The sequence below is a fragment of the Podarcis filfolensis genome (assembly GCF_964270895.1).
Source record: "Podarcis filfolensis genome assembly, chromosome: 5".
Classification (NCBI taxonomy): Eukaryota; Metazoa; Chordata; class Lepidosauria; order Squamata; family Lacertidae; genus Podarcis; species Podarcis filfolensis.
The window spans coordinates 11,659,936-11,681,348 of record NC_139608.1 but is presented as its reverse complement, the minus strand read 5'-3'; the positions used below and the strand labels follow the sequence as shown (position 1 = coordinate 11,681,348).

The following is a 21,413-nucleotide window of genomic DNA, read 5'->3' as shown; positions in this document are numbered from 1 at the left end:
CTGCCTACGGAATTGATCGGTTTCGCCTACCCCTCCTGAACTTTACCATTCAACACTATTATGTTCAGAGCAGCAATAACCACATATGCGTGCTCTGAATTGCTATGCGCGCCGACCTCACTCTCGCAGTCATTCTTCGGTGCACATGACTCATTGCCTTTATGCTCCAGACCTTTCCATTACAAAATATCTATTGCTGTTTTTCACATGATTCTGCCACCTACATTAACCAGCTTCATGCTTGAATTTTATGCACAAAGGAATGAAGCTGCTGTTATAACGGAGCCAGTCAATCAGTCCATTTACCGCATAGAATCAAAGAGTTGGAGAGTTGGAAGGGCTCCTAAGGGTCATCTAATCCAACCTGCCCCTCCCTTTCTCTAGTGTGGATGCAAGAAGAGTTTGGAACCACTCGTTCCTGTTTTCCGTCACAGCCATTCCCTCTTGCAGGAATCCTAAAACCATGACTCATCTTAACCATGGTTTAGTGAAACAACTCAGCTTCATAAACTGTTGGAAGCTGACTCGTTTCAGTAAACCGTAGCTAAGACTAACCACAGTCTGTGTGGGTTCAGGGGCACTTAATTGTGTGGAATTAATTCTCATGGCCTTGGAGGAGACTGTGGGGTGAGGATTCCAGCTCAAGGCTTGCTCAGGCGCCCTTCTTGTGATGCTCAACTATCATTTAGCATTATGTCCAAACCATCTTCAGTATTAAGGCCTGGAAATTCAGAACTCGTAAGCGAGGGAGGAATTTCTTAATCACCTTAGCTTGGTTTCCTTAGCTGTATTTCAAAACTGCAAAGGAAACATAATTTTGCCAGTGGCATTGGTAAACAGGGGGCAAGGCTGCTATGAGGCTTGTAGCAACTGCTAAAGTACAGCAGACTCACAACAGCTCCTCTTCTGACCCGGGTAGCACCTAGTGGTGCAAACTCAACATGCAATGTCGCATCGCCGCTGTGCTTCAGCCAATAAAGTGGAACGAGGGTGGGAAAAACTCACAAGCCAACGACACCACATTTTCGCACAGAATCACAGAATTGTAGAGTTGTTAGGGGCCACAAGGATCATCTGGTTCAACCCCCGGCAGTGCAGGAATCTTATACCTACCAAGGGGCTCAAACTCACAGCCCTGAGAATAAGAGTCTCATGCTCTACCAACTGAGACTGTTGGAAGGGAAAGGAAGAGGCATAGGAGATGCAAGGCTGCTGTTTTGGGGTAGAAACCATGCCTCTAAATATCACACAATGCTTTATGCACATGACTGCCAAAACCAGCCAGAAGGTTTTCTGTCTAAACAGCGGCATCTGGTCGGCAGAATACTGGACTGTCATTCTTCCATTTGATCCAGCATTGCTATCATTGGGTCATCATCTTTTCTTTCTTTTTCTTCTCAGCAGCTTGTACGTACAAAGCTTTAGTGGTCTTTAAAATACTAAAACTGCAAACCGAGAAATGTTGGGGGATTTTATGGGGATTCCCCATCTGCTCATGGGGGAATAGCAAACCGCAAACACACCGCTGCGCCGGAATATTGCATCCATGACAGATTTTTGCAAGATGTGAGGAGGCGAAAAGGAGCCCCTCTGCAGTACATATTGGTGGCAGGCCTTTATTCAGCCTAGGAACTCAAGAGGAGGGCTCAGCTGCTGTGCAAAGCAGGTGTCAACAGAGAGGACATTTGCATCCTTCCTTTCGGAGAGGGGCAGCTTTTTAAAGTTTGGGGGGGGGGGTTAGCATGGGAATCAGGTCCGCAACCTGTGAGAGTCCTTTAGAACGGCATCCACTGCTCTTTCTCTCATAATACTAGAACTGGGTGGGGGTGAGGGTGAGGGTCTCGTGCCATCAAGGTGAACGTTTGAAGTTTGGGGAGGGGCAAAACGAAGTGTTTATTCACATAGGGGATAGTTAAGCTACAAATCTGCTACAAGGCATTAACGACAGCCACCAACTCGGATGGCTTTAAAAGGCGCTTAGAGAAATTAACAGGAAGCTGTGGCTGTCAGTCGCTGAGCAATGTCTGGTTTCCAGCATCGCGATGTATCGCCGGCTAAACATCGCAATACATCACAGCATCTGAAACCAGGATGGAAATATGCAGAGGTGAACGGGGTAACATCCTGCCAACCGCTACTGCTTAGGGGGTCTAAAACTGATAAGTCACTTACCTTTAACATATTGTTACAACTGTTATTTTATACTGCACAGCAAAGGGGCAGCAGAAATCGCGGGAGAACCTCATTTTTTCCCCATTGCAATATTTTTTACACAGCATACGCACGTATTGCTATTCACGACATAACTCGATTCTCTCTTATACTGGAAATGCAGTGGTACCTCGGTTTTCAAGTGTCTCGGAAGCCGAACGTTTTGGTTTTTGAACACCAAAAACCCGGCAGTAAATGCTTCCGTTTTCAAACGTGCCTCGGAAGTCGAACGGCTTCTGGTGAGTTTTTTTTAATTTTCTCCATCAAAACTGTAGACCGCCCTTTGCGCCTCGGTTTCCGAACGTTTCGGAAGCCGGACGGTCTTCCAGAACAGATTATGTTCGAAAACCGAGGTACCACTGTATTTGTGCTGCTGTTCTCTCTGCCACCACCACCCTGGTAGGTTGGAGGAATCCAGCATGGCCTAGTGGTTACAGTGTCCCACCTGGAACTAGGGAGCTCCTGAGTCAAACCCTCACTCAGCCATGAAGCTGCCTACTGCAGCAATGGCCACTCGCAGCCTAACCTACGTCTCAAGAAGTGTTGCACAGACAAAAACCCACAGTGCGAACACCATGTACACTGCCCTAAGCTCAAGGGAGTCGTGGGATAAAAGGGGCTGACAAATATTGCTACCATTATTACTACAGTCAGCCATTAAGCAAGCAGCCGAACGGCATGAAAAGGTTAGGAAGGCGGTCTTCTGTTGACGCAACACTATATACAAAATACAACCATAGGCGCTGTCAGGGGCTCAGGAGCAGGAGCACAGGGGAGAGAGGAAATGGAGAGCGAAGGGGAAGAATCCGAGGGCAGCATAGGGGAGTATGGCAGTGACCCGAGAGATTCCATGAGCTTCTCCAGCGAATCAGAAGATTCCCAGAAGGGGGCGCCGATGGTCAGGGCAAGGGGGGTCCCAGGGGGGACGCACCAGAAACAAGGAGCCAGCGGGGAACCCCGAAGCAGCAGCGGGGGATCAGGACCAGTTTCCCCACCAGAGCGTAGTGGGGGGGAAGAGTCACATGTGTCAGGGCCAGCGTCTCCTCCAGCGGGGAGAGAAGGTGAGTCAGGGCTGACCACGCCTCCATCGGAGAGTGGGGGAACGGAGGGGAGGTCAGTTGCAGCTAGCCTCCCCGAAGGGGGAAGCAGTGACAGCAGCAGTGAAACGGTCAGGAGGAAAGTTGCCGGCTGGGCGCGCGCGCCAAGTTCAAATGTACAGGCGCGGGGGACAGCAGGAGACCCGGATTGGGAACCAGCTCCTAAAGCCCGCCAGAGGGAGGGGGAAGGCTCAGGGGATTCAGCGTCAGAAGAGTCTAGAAAGGGCGAGACCCCAACGGACAGGCGGAACCAGAGGCGGAAAGAACAGAGGAAGAGGTGGAGTAAGGCCAGAGTCTTAAACTGGTGTCTGGGGGGAGGAGACTCAGACGGAGCATCAGCGGTCTAAAGGTTGAGACGTAGAGCTGCACGCTGCGGCTCTGGAAGTGAAACTGAACTTCAATAAAGACTTTCGTATTTAACAACGAAGTGGTGTTGGTCCTTTGTGAGCTGGGACCTCGGGCAGCTCTGACAGGCGCGTTTGCCTGTCTTGCAAAAATAAAAACACCACAAGAACGAAGAACTTTCCTGCATGCCTCCTTATTAGTCCCCATTTAACAGTTAACGTCTATAGTGCTCTTCCCACTTTCCGCACCCCCCAAAACAGGCTCGGTATTGCCAACACTTGCCTAATATCTGCGGTGAGACTGAGCAGAGGAATGGACCCCTCTGGGCTCTGCGTCGATAGCGATGGAAGCAGCAAAAACGGACCACTAAAAGCAATGATAGATTTCTGATGGGCCAATCCGGGGAAGGGAAGTGGGTACTTAAAGACAAGAGGCCAATGCTGGGCTCTTTAGGAGCCAGAGGAGGTTTTACAATGCCCCCGGCCCCCGTTTCTGGCACTGGCTCGGTAAACAGGAGCTTAAGCTGGAGTTTATGCTCCATAAGGAAGGATACGTGGAATCATAAAGGAGCAGCCACCCCAATTCTACCCACAAAAAACCCTCAACCTTGAAGCAAGGGAGGACAATAAAGAAGCAGAACAGTAAAAACCAAGCAGCACTTAAAAAAAGGAATGCTGTTTGCAAACCTCCTCCTTTCAAGAAATGGGAAAAGCCACAAAAGCACAAAACCAATTCATAGATCCGTAGAGTTGGAAGGGACCATGATGTCACCTGGTCCAACCCCCCTGCAATGAAGGAATCTTTTTGCCCAAGGTGGGGCTCAAACCCACGACCCTGAGATTAAGGGTCTCTTGCTCGACCAACTGAGCTACCTGGGGATTGCGGTGATGCTCACGGTATTGGAGCTTGAAACAACCTGGTGACCTCCTGGTGTTTCAGATGGCCACAGCCCTTCCGCAAGCCTGTCTTTTGTAGCCACAACGGAAATAAACTTCCATTTTAAATAAATAAATAAGGTAGAAGTGGACATTCTCACAACCGTGACTTTTTCATCCAGCACCGAATTCCATGCTAATGCAGGGCAAATGGCAAAATACACACAACCCCTTTGCACTATATTTTTTTCCCCACAGCCAGGCTCTTTCTACCGAAAGACTGAAACAACCACCATTATTTTTTGAAGCACGTAACTTAAAAAAGAACCCACCCTACGTGTGTATGGTGGATAATGTTCTCCGAGCTCATTCTCACCATAGGAACTTTGTTTCTTGAAACATTTCTCCATGACTTCTCAGACAAGTGAGAGAGAGAAAAAACTTCAAGTCAGTCTGAAGTCTGACATCTACTTTTATTCTGGTACTCAGGTTTGCAGTGTTTTAATTGGTATTTATCTCCTGCGGGTGAAAAATCTTCACCGCAACAGGTAATGCAGAGCAAAGTTGCTATACAACCTTATAAAAATCTTCCTTTTAAAAATTGGCAGTGGGAGAGAGATTAGATTAACTCCTGGGGAATTGAGAGAGGAACTGTTGTTATTGCATTCCCACCCCCATTTCTGTGTTGGTTGTTGCTTTCAATGAAAAGTTATGCAAAAGATCACACTTCAGAGTACACAGTTTCCCTTCTCTTCCATTTTAAAACAATGCCATTGTCTTTCTCATTCCATTACAGAAGGTGCCACTTTGATACTAATAAAATATCAGGAGAAGGAACATCACCTCCATAGGGTTTCTCCACTTACTGGCCCCTTGCTGAACGGTTGCTACCGAACAGTGGTATATGTAGAAGAACTTGACAAGCTGGGACAGCTCAATCAGTAGAGAATGACATCTCAGGGTTGTGGGTTTGAGCCCCACATTGGACAAAAGAATTGCATGGGGTTGGATTATATGACCCTTGGCTGGATGCCTGCATACTGCAACTGGATTGTCAGATGTGCTTCTTGGTTGTTGGAGTGTAAAGCCTGCATGCAAAGCCCAGCGCAGGGGGCTGAATCTAATGGTGGCTTTCCCAAAGTGCAAAGCTACCATTGGATGCAATCCATGAGTTGAGCATTGCTTGCACTCTCCCAACTTCTGCCCGTGCACCCATTTTTTTGCTGACACCCATTGCCTATTGCAGCCCTAAGGAGTACTACACAGTCCTCTGGGGTAGCTTTGGAAGAGGGGTGGGGGAGGAAAAGAAGAGCCTGTGATGCATGGGGGGAGTAATCAAAAGTTGGGTGTCCTGAATAAGTGGGACTTTCTACTGATGCAACATCACCCTTGGAAAAGGCCTCTCTCTCCTCCTGCTCCAAGCAGTAATTATGAATCAGTTATCACTACACCGAGTAACAGGCCCACAGGACTCTACAAATACTTATTTTCTGGCACAACCTGTAGGGGGAAAATTAGGAGAAAACGCAGTAAGACTTCAAACAGCCTCTTCCTGGTATTTTAAAAATTAATGAAGTGTTGGGAGTAGTTTAATATGCAATGAGTCATGTTTTTTAAGAGAGGCAATAATGCAGAACAGTATTTCAATCTTGGCTAAGTCACAGTACGCAAGCATGAAGTAATATAGGGAAGGGGTTGTATTCTGCTGGAGAAAGCAACAGGCGAGAAATCAAACAATTAAAAAAATAAAAAAAGAGCAGAAGAATGCTACAAGGAAGGACTGGAAAGTTCTCAGTCTTGTGTCCAAACCCACACACTGCTTAGAATGAGAATTTTTCAGCCACCCACACTATTAGCCTTGCTGCAATGGGGAACCCAAATCAGAGGTCTCTTCTGAACAGTAGCTGTGTGTTATGGAAAGCAGAACTCTAAGCAGCTGTTCAGAACTGCACATGTGGTTCAGGGTCATATGAATCCAACCTCCCCAGGGCACACGTACTCACCATCCTTGCCATCCCACAATTTATGTGTGCAATGGGGTCTACACCCAACACTCCATTAGGGGAAACACAGATCACACGGACGAGGTCCATCCATGCTGGGGTCAAGACATGGCAGCTGCAGGGCAAATGTTAAGGCTAATGTACAAATGGTGCGTGGGGCAGAAATGGGCATGGTGGGTCAAGGCAACCTTGGTCGGCCTCCTTGAGTACAGTTTGAATATCTGCACGGGACTTATGCTACACTTAAGTGGGGGGCAGATGACGATGATGACCTTTTCATCATTTAGGTTTTTCGGCACAGGCGCCTGAAATTAAGCAATGGGAGTTGAATGGGACTTGCATCCAAGAGCCTAGGTCAGGCTTCCTCATCCTCGGCCCTCCAGATGTTTTGAGACTATAATGCCCATCATCCCTGACCACTGGTCCTGCTAGCTAGGGATCATGGGAGTTGTAGGCCAAAAACATCTGGAGGGCTGAGGTTGAGGAAGCCTGGCCTAGGTACATAGGACAGGACTTTGAATTCTGTGTAATTCCCTGAATCAGAAGTGCATTTCATAGTAATTAAATAGGGAAACGCGAGAGGCCAAAACTTGTCCCTCCAGAAGCTGCAGAACTGATGGGACTCTCATCCAAAAGATTAAAAACATCAGGTCTCCCATATGCTTGGAAGTACCATCAGTTTGCCAACATTGGCCTTCTCCCACACCCCAATTCTGTAATTTTCTTTGTGTATGTGTTTTGTGCTTTTTTTGCTCATGTAAGCAAAATCCTATGAAATATGATTAAAAAACCCAGTTCGAAACCCCCTGGTGGATTCCAATATTCACACGCGGCGAATCATTGATGAGTTCTCATGCCAACTCATGTAAATACAAAGTTGGCACAAAAACACAGATCCCAGAATCTCTAGACTCAAGACAGGGAAAGTCAACTCTGCCCATTTCAGCGCTAACGGGCAATAGGAAGACCCACCTAGGAAGTCATTTATGAGTTTATCACACTGGCGAAGGTATGGAAACTGTTATACTGGGACAATGCTCATTCCATTCTTCTTCTCCCACTCTTCCCCCCATTTCTTCACTTCCTCCAGTTTTCTTGGCCAACCAACAGCATTCTGTGGCTAAGATGTCCCTGCCATACACACATCCTCAAGTTTTGGGGATATTATTATTATTATTAGGGAGGAAATCCCCAGAGTATGCCAATACCTTCCTCTCCCATTTCTCAAAGACCATGTTTCTGTTGTCACCTGAGTTCACTATGAGAAGGAGTGATGCTCCAGCTTAGCCAGGGAAGAATTTTGTGCTACCAATTGCACAGGTATCATCAAATGCCGCTGTCAAAACGGACACAGTTAGTGTCAGATAGAGAAACAGGCCTCGACGTATGCAAAAATAATAGGATGCTTTTATAGAAAAAAGAATTCCTGAGCCTAGGAGCCCGTCTGCTTGCCTCTTCTCCTGCAGGCAGAAGGTTTTGTGTAAAGGCCACATCACAACACAATAAGCTTTTGCAACGGGGGTTTCCCTGAACTTACCATTGGCAGTGCATTGATGGGTGGAAGGTGTCCTGTTAGGAGCCTCCCGTCACAGGAAGATGGTACTGGAAAAGAAAAGGGGGAGGGAAGGTTTACTATTTAAAAACCAAAAGGGATGTTAACACATCATAATATGACAGTGGATTGCTCAGGAGATTTTCTAAAGGGGAAAAGCCTGGAATTTCTCACCACTGGATTTGTAGAGAGGGCAAGCTGTTGTCATGTTTCCAAGGAGGCAAAAGTTAGTTAATATAGTTAACACATTGAGAATAGATGCATTGCAAGATGAGAGATGGGGCTAAAAAGCAGCAAGGTGGCAATACTTGGCCCACACACTGCTGCACTGGGGGATGGGGCGGGGGAAGGAAAACAAAGTGGGGGGGATATTTAGCAGTGACACAACTAAGTGACACCGCCTCCCCCAGTCCTGGAAAGCCTTGCTTGGCTTGTGCTGCTTTGCACAGGGCACCCACCACACCGGGTCCCTAAATTAGAACCCGCAAACCCCACAATGCACCTCCAAATGCAAGATCTAATGCCCCTTTTAGTAACAGCAACCCTGTTGCTTGATGCAGTTGCTGCAAGTGCCTGGGGACCACAACTAAGAGGAACAACGTGGACGGGTAAAACCTACCCAAAAACAACTTCCCGCAAGCGAGGCTGCCACCCTACCATGTGCATGCATTTGTTGCAGCTACGTCTTCACACCAAGAGTTTCCAAGGTGGCTTAACGTACCAATATAAAATGCAGCAAAGGCGAAATGAAACAAAGCAGGAAACCCACAATGCTATCAGTATCAAAGTTAGCAGACAGTTGCACAATTCCATCCCGCCAAAATCTCGAGAGAATAGGTCAGCTTTCAGCAGGCGTCCGGAAGATATTTTAGAAGCAGGAGACTGTTGGGCGATGTGCTCCAGGATTGAGACAACGTGAGAGAAGAGGTTCCTACCTAACTTCTTAAGAGTAGGGGGCTGTGGGGATATTCAGAACACGGCTTCCACTGACACACTTAATACGCGGGCAGGCACTGAATGCAAGGACTATTTAATATAGAGGGTGATGGCTCAGTAAACATGTGCTTGATAACAAAGAAAGCGATCCTTCTCAGACGGCCCACCACAGGTGCCACTGACCCCCCCCACACACTCACACACAACGATGCCAGGGTCCAGCCGTCACCTTAAGGGATTTTCCTTGAGATACTAGTCTTGTTCCAGCATTTGCCTGGGCACGACACTCCTGCTGTAAAACCAGGAATGGAGGCATGGAACTGGTATGCAAGTCCTACCCCAATGTCTAGCAGGCATAAGGACAGCTCTTCACACCTCCTCATGATCAGCACAAATAATAATAATATTTATTTATTTATTTATTTATTTATTTATTTATTTATACCCCGCCCATCTGTCTGGGCTTCCCCAGCCACTCTGGGCAGCTTCCAACAAAGATAAAAAAATACATTAAAATGTATTTTAATGAGGGTGGTTTTAATTTTGAAGACGGTGGTTGGGGAAACCCAGCCAGATGTGTTGCTGTTGTTATTGCTTTTTTGGAGGAGAATTTCCAAGCGTGTTCAACTGAATAAGCTCTTTAGCACAAATATACGATTGTGCAACGGTCTAAAGCGTTGTCTGTGTATCAGGGACAGTGTGGCGAGGGCCCGGATGTGCGGGGCTTCCATGTTTTTCATTTGGGTATCAGTTAGGAGAAAAAGTACGCAGCGTGCAAGGTTAGCGATGGCAGAAGCGTCGGAAAAGGAGTAAATTAGGCATCCATGTGACATTGCTTAAAACATTGTTGTTGTTGTTATTATTATTAATTTTATACCCCACCCATCTGGCTGGGTTTCCCCAGCCACTCTGCAAGGCTCCCAATAAAATATTAAAAACACGATAAGCACATCAAACATTAAAAACTTCCCCAAACAGTTAAATTAGTTAAGCCAATCAAGGCAAATGGGCTTATTTCCCCCTCATTTTGCAAAATAAGCTATTTTCTATTTTACATGTTTTCTCTGTTTGAGTGGAAAGGGGACAACAAAGAGACCCAAACCCTGTGAATTATCCAACATTAGCCATATTCATAGTAAAGTAAAGGTAAAGGGACCCCGGACCATTAGGTCCAGTCATGACCGACTCTGGGGTTGCGGCGCTCATCTCGCTTTACTGGTCGAGGGAGATGGCGTACAGCTTCCGGGTCATGTGGCCAGCATGACTAAGCCGCTTCTGGCAAACCAGAGCAGCACACGGAAACGCTGTTTACCTTCCTGCCAGAGCAGTACCTATTTACCTACTTGCACTGGCATGCTTTCGAACTGCTAGGTTAGCAGGAGCAGGGACCGAGCAACGGGAGCTCACCCCGTCGCGGAGATTCGAACCGCCAACCTTCTGATCGGCAAGTCCTAGGCTCTGTGGTTTAACCCACAGCGCCACCCGCATCCCCATATTCATAGTAGACCCACTGAAAATAATGAATGTGCCCATTAATTCCAGTGGATGGCCTAAAACATATGTAAAGGCTACACATCACCCCAGTGACTCCCATCAGCCGATGTCACACAGCACAAAATCAGAAGTGGGTGGGGAGGTAACAAGGCAGGATTGGGGCCTAGGGAAACCAGAGAGTAGGAATGGGTGAATCACTGGCCCTCTGGATGGAGCTCCTGGGAGGTGGGAGTCCAGCAACAGCTGAATGGTCACACCACTGCCACATAAAATGTGCACACTTTCCAGGGGTCTCCCAATGTTCTTATGTCCTTCAGGCTGCTACGCACCCTGAACGAGGCCTTGGGAACCTGGCCCCAAGCAGCAATGTTAAGTTGCAATGAAGCATTTATGAAAGCCATCATGGGGATGGAGGAAGATACAGGTTGTTCACGCCCACCCATGACCAGCAGCGACGCAGGTGTGCCGAGAGCAGACAAAAGCAAAGCTCCCTGCTTCCAATCCCAAGCGACTGCTTCCCCCCCATAGAACAGGCCAAGGAGGCAAGCCAAGAGGCTCCCTCTAATTTTTCTTGCTGTGCATTCAAGGCTTTGCGACACATGAAGACTGACCTACATTCAAAACCAGCATAAATGTAAGCCAGATGTTTGGAACCGCGAGCATGAAGATCTCTAGCCCTCCCTACAACTGGAAAGAAAAGAAAAAAGAATGGCAGGAGGGAGGGGGTAGCAGGGTGGATATATACAAACAATTCCTAGAATCAAAAGGCATCCCCAAGGACTGGGAGGGGACACTGTAGAGCAGGGACAGGGGTTGCGGAACTACAACTCCCATCACCCCTATCAGTCGTTTTGGATGTAAAAACCCAACAATAGGTGGTTTTTCCCCCCAGCTAGGTGGCAATTAAAGACATGCCTATTCCCCCAGAATTTCTGTGCATCATGTAGACCAGTGTTTCCCAAACTTGGGTCTCCAGCTATTTTGGGACTACAATTCCCACAAAACCCTGCTGTAGACTAAAGGGCCTTACTAGCCTAGGGAGTCAGTGCTGGTTTTTGGCTGTTAGCTTAGCTGTTATAACGGACGGCATTTAATTGTCATTCTTGCATTATGTGTCAACGCAGTACATGAATTATGTGCACTGCCTTGTGCTCCGCGAGAGAAAGGGCAGCATATATAAATACAGCCACCGCCAGCATCAACATCTGTAGCGCCACAAGGTCCCTCGTCCTTGCTCTGCAGGCTCACGCTGTTGCGGAAGCCAACCTTCCCAGGACTTTCTCCAAGCTCAAAGCAAAATTCCTCAAGAGCATGACCCTGGCATGAAGCGGAACATTCACACTTTTGCAAATAGGGATGGGGTGGGGATGGGAAGGTGACCTCCTTGTGAACAAACTGTAATCACCTACTGCAGGTGGCCTTCGACACCCTACATTTCTTGCCATCAACAGATCGTTCTGCCCTGCAATCGTGGGTTAAGTAAGGGGTGGGGGGGGGTGGCAGTAGAAAGCCTGCACTGAAAGACCCACCAAGGAAATGGCTTTCCCTTTTGCCAGGGTTAAGCTGGCTTGGCCAGCAATTACCCCAGTCCTGAACGGAGTTTGGATCTGGCACACTTTACGCTGGCTTAACTTAAAAAAGGTAAAGGTAAAGGGACCCTTGACAGTTAAGTCCAGTCGTGAGCGACTCTGGGGTTGCGGCGCTCATCTCACTTTACTGGCCGAGGGAGCCGATGTTTGTCCGCACACAGTTTTTCCAGATCATGTGGCTAGCATGACTAAGCCGACTCTGGTGATACCAGAGCAATGCATGGAAACGGCGTTTACCTTCCCGCTGGAGTGGTACCGATTTATCTACTTGCACTTTGACGTGCTCTCAAACTGCTAGGTTGGCAGGAGCTGGGACCCAGCAACGGGAGCTCACCCTGTTGCGGGGATTCGAACCGCCAACTTTCCGACTGGCAAGCCCTAGACTCAGTGGTTTAGACCACAGTGCCACCCGCGTCCCACTTGCCTTAACTTAAGACAGCGGAACTTATGCTGGCTTCGCATGCCTAAGATCACTCCCTTGGGCTGAAAACCTCACTGTGCCTTACTCAGAAGTCAGTCCATTGAATCCAACATGGTTTGCTCCTGGGTAAATAAGAGTTAGCATTGCAACCTTAATCTGCTGTTGCTGGACTAGATCCTTTGGACCCCCACCCCATCCGTTTCCTGTAGCTCAACGCTGGAGAGTCAAACCCTTTGACTCAAACGGTTCTACCCAGAAATCTGGAACTCTGATTGCTGCCGTTTGGACTGTGCTTTCTTTATATCTTAGCCCATGGGTAGGCAAACTAAGGCCCAGGGGCCAGATCCAGCCCAATCGTCTTCTCAATCCGGCCTGCAGATGGTTCAGGAATCAGCGTGTTTTTACATGAGTAGAATGTGTCTTTTTATTTAAAATGCCTCTCTGGGTTATTTGTGGGGCGTAGGAATTTATTTATTTATTTATTTATTTATTTTTCAAAATATAGTCTGACCCACCACAAGGTCTGAGGGACAGTGGACCGGCCTCCCACTGAAAAAGCTTGCTGACCCCTGTCTTAGCCCCTCCTTTTGTTACTGTCTTCCTCCCCCATCCAATTCTAACGTTTGACGCTGGTTTATTACAGAATGCAACCATCGGTGCTGAATCTTCCGAGAACAGCGAAAGCAGTACACAAAAGGCAGGCAGGCAATAAGAAATCACGCTACACATTAGCATTACTCGCTGACTTTACCTGTTTAATCTTTACGACTGCAAATTAATGTCTGTGATTTCCCCGAGGCAATCGGAACTTGAAAACTAAAAATGCAACTATTTGTAATCCGCTGCATATTAATGAATCATGCTTTAAATTTTTTTTAAAAAAGACTACCTTAATTGTAGGGGGGGCACCAATTACTGCATCCAGTAGCTCACCACAAAATATTCCATAAATTTCCAACATCATGGATGAACATCTACCTTGTCCAATGGCGAGACACCTCCTTCGCCAAAAACAATAAGCTCAAGTTTTTAACCGCGACTTTATTATTTTCGTTCAATTTCTACACCACCTTTTATCCAAAGATTGCAGGGTGGTGCGCGACGTTAAAAACATAGTTTACATAGCATTATACATAATAAAAACATTTTTTTTAAAAAAAAATCATACCAACCGTCCCCTCCCACTTTTAAAAGACTCTAAAATCTAACACTGTATTCCTACAACCCACCTAAGAGGGTAAGAAATCTTACAAATAGATAACTTTTCTTTTAAGGGTGGAACGACATGGTCTGTTTAAATCTGCTATGGTTGCCACCACCTTCGGGGAAGGACGACAGCAAAGTGATTGTACTTGTGTTTTATGTTGTGGGGGGCCTAGAGTTCAATCCTTGGCACCTCCAGTTTCAAAAGTCTGGACAGAGGTGATGCCACAGAACGTGGAGAGCTACATCCATCCTAAAAAGACAATAGTGACCTAGACGAGCTCATAGTCTTGACCGGGCCTAAGGCAGCTTCTCATTACAGTGGTACCTCAGGTTAAGTACTTAATTCATTCCGGAGGTCCGTTCTTAACCTGAAACTGTTCTTAACCTGAAGCACCACTTTAGCTAATGGGGCCTCCCGCTGCCCCTGCGCCGCCGGAGCACGATTTCTGTTCTCATCCTGAAGCAAAGTTCTTAACCCGAGGTACTATTTCTGGGTTAGCGGAGTCTGTAACCTGAAGTGTATGTAACCTGAAGCGTATGTAACCCGAGGTAGCACTGTATGTGGTTCTTGCAGTTTCGTTTACTGCTTGTACATTATTTCCAAGCACTTTTTAATCAGTCACTTAAGTTTCGGAAATAGAGAACAAACCGTTTCTTTTGGTACTGTGTTTTAATATAAAAGGTTTATGTCCTGCTATTCGGCAAAAAGGGGAAGTGTCAAGAGTTGTGTCCAGATGTTGAAAAATAAACGCAGTAAAGCAACAGATTTAAGCAATAAAGGAACGCTAACAAGTCCAGCAGCAAAATCTAGCCCAAGAAGTAAAGAAGAATCAGATGCAAGCAACATCAGCAGCTGACAAATGACCTTTTTAACACAAAGAACCCCATGAGGAAAGCATGTTTCTTCCTACCCCCTGGTTTTTTTGCAATGATTTTTTTTTTTTTGCAATGAAATTTTTTAATCCCTTTACTCCCTAAATCGAACGGTACATCTGCTCTTATTTTCAGCATGCCAAACGCTCACCCTGCAACATGTTGACACCACAAACATCTGGGTAGGTGAGGAACGTCAAGCTGGCAACAGGCACAATTTGCTCCACAAAATAGCAAGTCTACAGTTGGCATATACACATTGTGTTGGTATCTTCAGGAGGTGCATACAGGGTCCTTGCATTCTAGTGAATTGCTGCTTGCCACCAGCATGTTTCCTTTCTGAGAAGAGCCTGCCCTCCAGTGCATGTGGGCAGAAGGAGTTTTTTTTCAAAAAATGCAGAAAAGACCACTCTGCCACCTTATACATTTAGCAAGTTGCAACAGCCTTGCTCCCTCAGCAGGAATTCTGACAATTTCTCTTCCCCCTGCCTTTTTTGCAGGCAACTTACATTTGCTCCTGCTACCCCTCTCCTTGATGGTGAAAGCAGCCACGAAATTAAAAGATGCCTGCTTCTTGGGAGAACAGCAATGACAAACCTAGACAGCATCTTAATAAGTAGAGACATCACCTTGCCAACAAAGATCTGTATAGTAAAAGCTATGGTTTTCCCAGTAGTGATGTATGGAAGTGAGAGCTGGACCATCAAGAAGGCTGATCGCCAAAGAATTGATGCTTTTGAATTATGGTGCTGGAGGAGACTCTTGAGAGTCCCATGGACTGCAAGAAGATCAAACCTATCCATTCTTAAGGAAATCAGCCCTGAGTGCTCACTGGAAGGACAGATCGTGAAGCTGAGGCTCCAATATTTTGGCCACCTCACGAGAAGAGAAGACTCCCTGGAAAAGACCCTGATGTTGGGAAAGATTGAGGGCACAAGGAGAAGGGGACGACAGAGGACGAGATGGTTGGATAGTGTTCTCGAAGCTACCAGCATGAGTTTGACCAAACTGCGGGAGGTAGTGGAAGACAGGAGTGCCTGGCGTGCTGTGGTCCATGGGGTCACGAAGAGTCGGACACAACTAAATGACTAAACAACAACAACCCCTCTCCTTTATCATTGAAAAAGACAGGGGAAAGGTTCAGCACATCACTAAGATCTACACGTGAGTGGACAGGGATAGACATAATTGCCAGCTTTGAAATATTGCATCTCCTCCTTCCTGCTCCACACTTAATTGGAAGAGGTTGGAAGAAAGTCTTCAAATTTTCACACTTGCAGTGTGTCAAATGTAGGCTGGAGCTGATTAGATGCCGTCTCAGATTCGTATTTTTTCCAACTTGTTATTATTAAAATTTGTAGACCACCCTTCATCCAGAGATCACAGGGCAGCTCATAACGTAAGAATAAAAAATGAGAACAGAAAACACATCAAACAAAATAACCCCACTTCCCACAAACACATTTTAAAGGCCACAGAATGGACATAACCAAAGGCCTGGTTATAGAGAAATGTTTTCGCCTGGAGCCTAATGATACCTAATGAAGACACCAGGCAACCCTCTCCGGGAAGAGCATTCCACAAACAGGGAGCCGCTGCAGAAAAGGCCCTCTTACGGAGGAGGCACACAAAGAAGGGCCTCAGATTATGATTGCAGAGAGGGTCCACATTGGTTCACATGGGGAGATACTGCAATCCTGAGTCATTTGAGCCATCAAATAGTAACCGTACAAACTTTGAACCAAAGAATTCTAGCCTTTTGGCACTTGTCAAGAGGCTCCTTATACCATTTGAACAGCCAGACAGGCTACACCAAGATTGGCAAGTCGGCTAAAGTTTGCAAGCAACTGAATTGAAGAGGAAAAACCTTTCAAAAGCAAAACAAAAGGCACCGAAAGCCAGAACAGGGAATACTCAAACCAAAGTCCTAGCAGATCATATTCCTTTTTTCCCCCTATTATTTTTTACAACCATTTCTAGATCAAGCTGAGTAACCAATAACCACTGCAAAAGTATATACAGTGGTACCTCTACTTGCGTTCACCTCTGGTTATGTCTCCTTCGGGATACATACGTGGCAAACCCAGAAGTATTTTTCTGGGTTTCACCACACGCGCATGCGCAGAAGCGCTCTACGTGCCACATGCATGCGCAGAAGTGCTAAACCACGCTGCATGCATGCAGAGAAACAGCACCTCTGGTTGTGAATTCCTCAGGATGCGACCAGAGCTCTGGAATGGATCCAATTCACAGGTGGAGGTACCACTGTACATAAGGACACAACTGCAATATGCACCCTATGCATTGCCCAGACGTGATACATTTGAACTCAGTAGCAGCTGAGTGGGCCTATTGACCCTTTCAGCCATCTTGAGTGCCACATGTATAAAAACTTAAATAGAAATAATTCCAACTAACAGCAAACTCAGGGGGCTGAGTGCCAAAAGAAATGAAGCCAAAATGGGGAGGTATGAGCATGCTGCTGTCAATAGTAATAATAGTAATAATAATAAATAACAATAATATGTTCATTTAAAGTTGGAGGGCAAAATTTATTATTTATACTCTGCCCATCTGGCTGGGTTTCCCCAGCCACTCTGGGCGGCTTCCAACAAAATATTAAAATACAATAGTCTATTAAACATTAAAAGCTTCCCTAAACAGGGCTGCCTTCAGATGTCTTCTAAAAGTCTGGTTGTTGTTTTTCTCTTTGACATCTGGTGGGAGGGGGTTCCACATGGCGGGTGCCACTACCGAGAAGGCCCTCTGCCTGGTTCCCTGCAACCTCACTTCTTGCGGCGAGGGAACTGCGAGAAGGCCCTCGGCACTGGATCTCAGTGTCCAGGCAGAGTGATGGGGTTGGAGACGCTCCTTCAGGTATACTGGACTGATGCCGTTTAGGGCTTTAAAGGTAAGCCAACACTTTGAATTGTGCTCAGAAACATACTGGGAGCCAATGTAGGTCTTTCAAGACCGGTGTTATGTGGTCTCAGTGGCCTCTCCCAGTCACCAGTCTAGCTGCCACATTCTGGATTAGTTGTAGTTTCCGGGTCACCTTCAAAGGTAGCCCCACGTAGAGCTCATTGCAGTAGTCCAAGTGAGAGATAACTAGACCATGCACCACTCTGGCAAGACAGTCTGCTGGCAGGTAGGGTCTCAGCCTGCATACCAGGTGGAGCTGATGGGAATTGTAGTCCAAAACAAAAACAAAAACAGCTACAGACCCAAGTTTGGGAAACCCTGGTCTAAGTGATAGCAAGCTACTCCCTGTGTAACCACAGTCAGACGTGATTAAGAAATGTACAGAGGGCTGATAAGCAATCGCAAGCAGGGAAACCAAGTTAGATTTTCAAGCACAGATAAGTGTGCTCTCTATCCAGCATGCACACACAGGACTGGAGGGGTACATGCACAGCCAGAATTTCATGAGCACAGATTTTACTAAAAAGTGCACACACGGGGACTGCAGCACTTGGAACTGGCGAGTTTCTCATCCAAGCTCGACAAGTTCCCTTCAACCAACCTGGGCTGGTTTACTATTTATAATTGCTGACTCCTTCGGCGCCCACCAACTCCTCCTGAGCATTCAGTCAGAATGGGTGTTATGGAGAGAGTCAATTTTAGTCGTAACACTTCCTTACGACATTGAATTGTGCTATTTACAGGAGCGTTCCAGCACATACCATGGCATTTTAAATATATGCATGCACACACATCTAAAAATTTGTCAAATCCCAGACATTCTGGCTGACAGCATTTTTTTGTACACAGCTATTTAAAATCTCTATTTTGGGGAGCTGGCAAGTGCAACTGTTCTTAACTTTTCTCACTGCAACAGCCGCAGACCAGGGATTTGCAGAGGAATGTTTTCAAGCTGGCAGGTTGCAGGGTGGGGAACAGAGACAAGATGGGTGTCACTGGGGACTGCGGAGTCAAAAAATAATAACAACTCAGGCACCCTAGGGCAGTGTTTTTCAACCACTGTTCCGCGGCACACTAGCGTGCCGCGAGATGTTGCCTGGTGTGCCGTGGGAAAAATTGAAAAATTCGAAAGATTTAAAAATAAAGTATTTTATAATTTTTCATATTTATGTTTACTTACTATTTCATAATAAAGTAATTATAAAATACTTTCTTTGTGTTTATTTGATTCCTATTCAAGAGAATTACTTTATATATAGTCAATATAGGCACAGAGTTAAATTTTTTAACATTTTCTAATGGTGGTGTGCCTCGTGATTTTTTTTCATGAAACAAGTGTGCCTTTGCCCAAAAAAGGTTGAAAAACACTGCCCTAGGACAATTTCCTCTTCCTATTTCAGCTACCCAAAGTAACCTATTATGTCAACAAACTCTGCAAACTTTGGGCTGGTGAGACTAGAGTGGGAAATTTTTCCTAAAATTTTAAAACCATGGAGGGAAAGAATTTTCCTGTGAAGTGGGGTGGTGTGTGTGTGTGTGTGTGTGTGTGTGTGTGTGTGAATGAGAGAGAGGAGGATGAACAGTTGTGTGGGTTTGTTGGAATTCAATATATTTAATACTTATTTTCAGATGGAAACCCGGACTCCTTCACCTGTGCCAGATTTAGGGTGGTGCGGGTGGTTCCCTCATGCAGGGTGCTAAGCCAAGGGGGAGATTAGATAGATAGATAGATAGATAGATAGATAGATAGATAGATGATAGATGATAGATATCGATAGACAGATAGACAGATATAGATGATAAGAGAGATAGATAGACAGATAGAGAGGGAATAGAGGTAGATAGATAATCTTATATCTAAAGAGAAAACCCATTAAAAAGCAACTGTACCAAAATGAATTATTGTGAAACTAAGTATTCAGGGAGGGCGCCAAATTTTGTCCTCACTCACTATGCCATATTTCCAAAGTTCACCCCTACCTTTCAGAAGAAAGGGTGGAATATAAATTGGATAGAAAATAATAATCAATTTTTAACTTACAATGCACCATTTATAATACATCTTATACATTGGTACTGATTAGCTGGTTGATGGCATTTATTACTGTGCGTGTTTACTCAGGAATGCCACTCACTTCAGTCAATGGTGCGTTACTCCCACGGACATGCACACAGGACTGCCAGCCATGTTCAACAGTATGAACATGGCCTAGGTCACAACCCAACGCACACCGGCGTGTTTGAGCCAACAGGAGCCTTACAGTCCTGTGATGCACCACTAAAGACAAGACAAGCAGGCTTAGTTGGGGAGAAACCACTTCAGCGCCCTCCCAGTATTGCCCCAGCAGGATTCCCAAGGCCATCTTTCCAACACGTGCCCATTTCAAGAAGCCAAAAGTTCCTGCCTTTCTTCCTGGGCCTACGAAGTCTAGTTTCCATACCCCAATATATATCACCTCTACTGCTCTAAAGGATGCTATCCAATATGGCAGAGCAACAGTGGAAATCGGTTTCTGCAAACAAGCAGACCAGAGGAAACAAAGCAAATATGCCTGCTTACAGTTGAACCGGCTTGCAATACGATACTTTCCACAAATATATTTCCACAAGAGCCAACATTGATGCCGAAATCCAGCATCGTCTGAGCTCTGCGAGTGCGGCTTTCTCCCGACTGAAGTGCAGAGGACTGGGACATTCGCAGGGGAACCAAAATGCTTGTTTACAAAGCTATTGTACTACCAACCTTACTGTATGCTTGTGAAACACGGACCACTTATCAACGCCATCTCCAACTCCTCAAAAGATTCCATCAACGCTGTCTCCAAAAAATTTTACACATCACTTGGGAAGACAGGCAAACTAATGCCAGTGTACTGGAAGAAGCAAAGATCACTAGTGTTGAAGCAATAATTCTTCAACATCAACTTCGTTGGACTGGTCATGTTGTGCGGATGCCTGATAATCGTCTTCCAAAGCAACTACTCTATTCCAAACTTAAAAATGGAAAGTGCAATGCTGGTGGTCAACAAAAGAGGTTCAAAGACTCTATCAAGGCAAATCTTAAAAAATGTAGTACAAACACCGACAACGGGGAAACACTGGCCTGCGACTGCTCCAGTTGGAGAACAGCTTTTACCAAAGGTGCCATGGGCTTTGAAGACACTTGAACTCTGGACGCAAGGGAGGAATGTGCTAAGAGGAAGGCACACTTGGCAAATCCACACCGTGATCAGCTCCCGCCCGGAAACCAATGTCCCCACTGTGGAAGGACGTGTGGATTCAGAATTGGCCTCCACAGTCACTTACTGACTCATTGTTAAAACCGTGTTTATGGCAAACAATCTTACTCGGCTACGAGTGTTCACCAAGGAAGACGTCACTCTGAATTCACCTCAAAACATGCCGTTTCTCCCCAAAGAGTTCAGAAAGTGCATTATGCATTTCCTTGGCATAAAGGAACATTTTGCCACACACCGCACTCCTAAAATATGATCCGATGTGTGCCGTGCTTTCGGAGCTACTCCCCCAGGTGAGCAGACAGTGCTGTGTCCCTGCTATCCATTTGGGGTACAAGCCGATTAAAACTCCAACATTCTCCCTGTTTATTGGCATTAAAGCAGCCTTTGCAACAATCTCCATTTCAAATGTGTTTGGCCCTTCTCTGTTGATCTGATAATCCTGATTCTCGCACTGTCTTGGCTTATTTGCTTTGTTTTCAGCTCTGTTGTGAGCTGTCTAAAGACCTGGGTTTGTAACAGGAGCGCAAGGTATACTATAAAACATTTCAAATAAGCTAAGTATTTGGAACATATTTAACATTAATGCAACGGGTGAAAAATTGTGAGTCAATCTATCTGCGTACGTACCTATCTACCTAGACACACACAAA

The 21,413-nt window shown here is 46.0% G+C and overlaps 1 protein-coding gene across 4 annotated transcripts in view; it reads right to left on the bottom strand.

Annotated features, from left to right (window-relative positions):
- TBL1XR1 (TBL1X/Y related 1) overlaps positions 1-21,413 on the bottom strand; it is a 176,887-nt gene that overhangs the window by 86,943 nt on the left and 68,531 nt on the right. For all 4 annotated transcript variants that reach the window (XM_083613366.1, XM_083613369.1, XM_083613368.1 and 1 more), the window contains exon 2: positions 8,069-8,133. The gene's annotated coding sequence lies outside the window, so the exon portion shown is untranslated. The remainder of the gene's footprint in view (positions 1-8,068; positions 8,134-21,413) is intronic.